This window comes from Micromys minutus (assembly GCF_963924665.1).
Source record: "Micromys minutus genome assembly, chromosome: 10".
In the NCBI taxonomy this organism is placed as follows: domain Eukaryota; kingdom Metazoa; phylum Chordata; class Mammalia; order Rodentia; family Muridae; genus Micromys; species Micromys minutus.
The window spans coordinates 6,247,618-6,253,149 of record NC_137979.1 but is presented as its reverse complement, the minus strand read 5'-3'; the positions used below and the strand labels follow the sequence as shown (position 1 = coordinate 6,253,149).

The window sequence follows — 5,532 nt, the reverse complement described above, 5'->3', positions numbered from 1 at the left end:
TGTGGTTGTTGGGACTTGAACTCAGGACCTCTAGAAGGGCAGCCAGTGCCCTTACCGCTGAGCCATCTCTGCAGCCTGCATGGGTAGTTTTTTACATGAGTGTGGACACACGTGTAAAAGTGTGTGTGGTCTGTTCTGGTGCATGCACAGGCCTTAGGTTCATGTTAAGATCCACCCTCAGTCACTCATCTTATTCATTAAGGCAGGTCCTTCGATCAAAGCCAGAGCTTATTAAGTATTTGACCAGCATGCTCTGGGATCTCTTGTCTCTCTGCCTTATAGCTGGGGTACTGCTCACTCAGGGTTTGATGTACATTTCTGGGAATCCAAGCTATGGTCTTCAGCCTTGCAGGGCAAGCACCTTGACTACAGAGACATCTCTACAGCCTATTTTATTTTATTTTATTTTTCAACTTCCAAAGCTTTGTTTTTATTAACAGTAAGATCTAGGGTTGTTTTGTAGCCTCGGCTGGCTCTTCAGCTTCTGACACGTTCAAACTTCCGGCCCTGGGAACCGACATAGGGTTTTGTGTGGCCGTGTGGAGTTCCTGGGCCTTGCCAAAGTGTCGGTACACCTCTTGGCCCCTTCCGAGGACCAGAAAACAGCACGGTGCCTCGTGCCTTGGGAGACTCCAGGGCCAGCTGGTCAAAGGAAAGAATATTACTCTCAGCCTTGAGGATTCACCTGCAGCGAACACACCTTCAGCTTGGGCACTTCCAGAATTTGCATGCCATCTGTGACCGTCCCCACAACCACAGCGGGTTTGTTCTCCTGGCCAGGAAGTTTCATCTTTCGGATCATTCTGGACAGGGACAGGGGTGACCTGTTAGTGCGGCTCATAAATAAACTTTTCAGCACAAGCTGACTGAAGGTGGAGTTGGTCCGTCTGGTCAGAAACCTGTACAGCTTGACTAGCAGCGCAGGTAGATGTCCTGGCTCTTGGGCTCCTTGAGCCAAACCTTTTGGTCCTTGTTGTGGCGAATGTCAACACCCATGATGGCGCCTCCTGCTCAGCCAGGTCCAGAAAGACCTACAGCCTATTTGATTTGATTTAATTTGACTTTATTTTATTGAGATAATGTGTCTTTACTCAGCCCCAATGTCCAGGTATTCACTCTGTAGACCAGACTGGCCTTGAACTCACAGAGATCCACCTGCCACTGCCTCTCTTGTGCTGGGATTAAAGCTGTGTGCCACCACCCCAGAAGGAGGACAACTTTTGGGGGAGTGAGCTCTTTTCTACCTTTCTGTGCTTTCTGGAAACCCAATGCAGGCAAACACTTTTACCCTTTACCCTCTGAGCCATCTTGCTGGCCCACGAATATACTTTCCCTGTTCTCATAACACAAATGTCATCTCACAGGTACTGTTCACACATTCAAGTTGGTTTTGCTTTTTTTAAAAAGAGAGAAAGAGAGAGAGAGAGAGAGAGAGAGAGAGAGAGAGAGAGAGAGAGAGAGAGAGAGAGGTGTTTGTTTTGTTTTTTGGTTTTTTTCTTTTTAAAAATTTATTTAATTTTTTATTTATATAAGTACACTGTAGCTGTCTTCAGACATACCAGAAGAGGGCATCAGATCTTATTACAGATGGCTGTGAGCCACTGTGTGGTTACTGGGAGTTGAACTCGGGACCTCTGGAAGAGCAGTCAGTGTTCTTAACTGCTGAGGCATCTCTCCAGCCCAGTTTTTTTTTTTTTTTTTTCTTCAAGATAGGGTTTCTCAGTGTAGCCTTGGTTGTTCTGGAGCTTGCTCTGCAGACCAGGCTGGCCTCAAATTCAGAAATCTATCTGCTTCTGCCTCCCAAATGCTGGGATTAAAGGCATGTGCCATCATACCCAGATCATATTTTTATTTTAAAAGTTTTTAATTTTAATGTGCTTGAAAAATCATGTATATTTGTGGGCTACTGTTTGAATGCTTTTACATTTCTCTCTCTCTCTCTCTCTCTATCTATCTATCTATGTGTGTGTATGTATGTGTGTGTTGTGTGTGTGTGGTGTGTGTGTGTTGTGTGTGTGTGTTGTGTGTGTGTTGTGTGTGTGTGTTGTGTGTGTATGTATGTGTGTGTTGTGTGTGTGTGGTGTGTGTGTGTTGTGTGTGTGTGGTGTGTGTGTGTTGTGTGTGTGTGGTGTGTGTGTTGTGTGTGTGTATGTATGTGTGTGCTGTGTGTGTTGTGCGTGTGTGTTGTGCGTGTGTGTTGTGTGTGTGTGTGCACACGAGCGCAATGGCTGTCACAGTACAACCTGAAGGAGTCACTTCTGCCCTACTGCATGAGTTCTAGAGACTGAACTCAAGTTGTTGGGTTTTGGTACAGGCTCTTTGACCCACTGAGCTACTTCACCAGTCCTGCTAGGTGCTGTTTTGATACATGAATGAACTGAATAATGTTCAGATCAAGTTAAACTTATGTCATGATTTTAAAAATGATCATCTTTTATGGTGAGGATATTAGAAAGATAAGATCAGAGATCAAAAAGCTCAAAGTTCAAAGTTAAAGTGGCACATATAAGCAAAGGTAGTGAACTGTGGTGAATTCCTGCCAAGCATTTAAAACTAGGTTCATGTCAAGATCAACAGGTCCAAGGAGGTGGGACGTTCTGCCTAGGGGTATCTATCGGTGAGGACACTAAGATGTCACAGGTGCTGGAGATGGACCCTGGTGCGCAGTGCGTGCTTGGGGACACTCCGCCTCTGTAGGTTCCAATCTGGAAAAACTCATCCCAGAATGTCAGTCTCCTGGTGGCTCTGTGATGTTACAGCTGTGCACAAGACAACCTTGGCTGACATTTCCTAGGTGCAACCCATCTTCTCTGTTCTGTTGCTGCTGGTGGTGGTATTTTTTCCATTTATTTGTTTATTTATTTATTTGTTTATTTATTTTTAGGATTTATTTACTTTATGTATAAAAGTACACTGTCTTCAGACACACCAGAAGAGGGCATCAGATCCCATTACAGATGGTTGTGAGCCACCATGTGTTGCTGGGAATTGAACTCAGGACCTCTGGAAGAGCAGTCAGTGCTCTTAACCACTGAGCCATCTCTCCAGCCCTTTCATCTTTATTTTTATTTTAGACAGTTTCTCTATGTAGTCCTGGCTGTCCTAGAACTCACCAAGCTCTGCCTTCCTCTGCCTCCTGAGTACTGAGACTAAAGGTGTTCAGAGGTGTGCACCACCACCCGGCCACCCATCTTTTTGAGGCAGGGCCTATTGCTGGTCAGAAACTTAACAAGAAGGCTGGCAGAGCCCACCGGTCTCCCACGCGAGAGCCACCATACCTGAGTTCTGAGTTCTTTTCTTCTCCCTTCCTTTTTTTTTTTTTTTTTTTTGGTCCTGGAACTAACTTACTCTGTAGACCAGGCTGACCTCGAACTCAGAGATCGGCCTGTCTCTGCCTCCCGAGTGTTGGGATTAAGACTCATGCTTTCAAGATAAGCTCTTTACTAGCTGAGCATTCCCCTGTTCTTCTGCTTGGCTTTCTGTGCTGGATGTTCTCAAAGGAACTGCATCGGGGATGCAGGGACCTCGGCATTATTTATTCTTCAGATAGAGTCTCAGAGATCTATGTCTGTCTCGATGGTGCTGGGATCCAAGACATGCACTGTCATGCTTGGCTCTGGATTATCTCTTGCAGTCACCTATAAACATGCATTATCTTAAAGCTTAGGTTTTAGAAAGTCAAATCCAAAATGAGATACGCTCGTCTTCTTTCAGTCAGCTCATGTAGAATCATCCTAAAGTGCACTCCTCTGCTGAAGGGACTTGGGGTGACAAAGAACGGTGACATGGTTTTATTAGAGCTGAGGACGTTGGACTCTGTTCTTTGTCCAGCATGGTGCCTGGCCTCTAGTCAGCATTCAATAAATATTTATTTGGTGAGCTCACTACTTTTGAGAGGGCCAAGATGCCAGCCAGGCACAGGCTGTAAAGGACTTGTGACGCTTTCTATCACAACGTTGGACATGGAGAGACACCAGCCCCATTTATAAGCAGTTAAGCAATCTCGTTCTTAAAGCAACAGATCCCTAAAACACCCAAGAAGTCTGACCCTCGTGTCTATTTTATTCAAATTTTTTTACAAAAAAAAATCGCATTAAGTAATACAAAAAATACTATGCCAGGCCATTCATAAAAATCTTGCTCTTTGAGGGGCTGGAGAGATGGTTTAAGAAGTTAAGAGCACTTGCTGCTCTTCCGACTACCTGAGTTCAGTTCATAGCACCCGTATAGTGGCTCACAACCATGTGTATGTAACTCTAGGTCCTGACACCCTCTTCTGACCTCTGCAGGCACTCAGCACACATGGTGCAAAGATACCCATGCAGGTCCAACTCCTGGATCACATAAACTTTAAATCTTGCTCTTCTGGGGGCTGGAGAGATGGCTCAGTGGTTAAGAGCACTGCTTGCTCTTCCAGAGGTCCTGAGTTCAATTCCCAGCAACCACATGGTGGCTCACAACCATCTGTAATAGGATCTAATGCTCTCTTCTGGTGTGTCTGGGGACAGCTACAGTGTACTTATATGTAACAAGTAAATAAATTAAATCTTAAAAAAAATAAAAATAGGGGCTGGAGAGATGGCTCAACGGTTAAGAACACTGGCTGCTCTTCCAGAGGTCCTGAGTTCAAATCCCAGCAACCACATGGTGGCTCACAACCATCTGTAATGGGATGCTCTCTTCTGAAGTCTCTGAAGTCAACTACAGGATACTCACATATAAATAAAATAAACAAATCTTTAAAAAATAAAAATAAAAACCTTGCTCTTCTGATAGACACTGAAATAGTCATGGTCTTAACAAGCCAAGGATCTTGCCAAAAGCTGATGAATGCAGTAATTCCCCCTTCCTTAAGAATATTTATTTTTATGTGTGCATATGTGTGCACCTCTGTGTGGGAGTGTCATGTGGGTGTCCTCGGAGGCTAGAAGAAGGCACTGGATCCCCCAGAGCTGGGGTTACAGGCAGTTGTGAGCCACTTAATATGATGCTATGAACCAAACTCCAGACCTCTGAAAGAGCAGCAAGTGCTCCTAACTGCTGAGCCATCTCTCCAGCCCTACTCCCCTTCTTAAAATATCAGCTCTCTTATATTCCCAGGCTGGCCCTGAAATCACCAGGTAGTCAAAGATGACCGAGTACTTCTGATCTTTTGCCTCCACCTCCCAAATGCTGAGATTACAGGTATGGACCATCCCAGGTAGGTTATGTGGTGCAGACAACGGACCCCAAGGCCTTGCCCATACTGGGTCAGAACGCTGTCATCCTCTGTATCCACAGTTTAGCTTTCTTCAGTTCCAATGACCTCTAGTCAGTAAGGTAGCAAAGTTGGCATCAATTAATGGTTGGGAACACAACTGCAGTTGAGGAGGAGGCAGGGGCGGAGGCGGGGGCAGAGGTGGGGGCGGAAGTGGGGGGCGGGAGCGAGGGCGGAGGTGTGGGGGGGCGGGGGGCGGGGTCGAAGGTAGAAAGTTCGAGGCCAGCATGAGCTACATAGTGAGTTTTACGGTAGGCTGAACTTTAGAGTAAGAT

General features: G+C 45.6%; 1 pseudogene across 1 annotated transcript; it reads right to left on the bottom strand.

Annotated features, from left to right (window-relative positions):
- Nucleotides 1-477: 477 nt before the first annotated feature.
- Nucleotides 478-996, bottom strand: LOC308426289 (large ribosomal subunit protein eL18-like; annotated as a pseudogene). The gene has a single exon. The product of its transcript is annotated as a large ribosomal subunit protein eL18-like (transcript).
- Nucleotides 997-5,532: the final 4,536 nt, after the last annotated feature.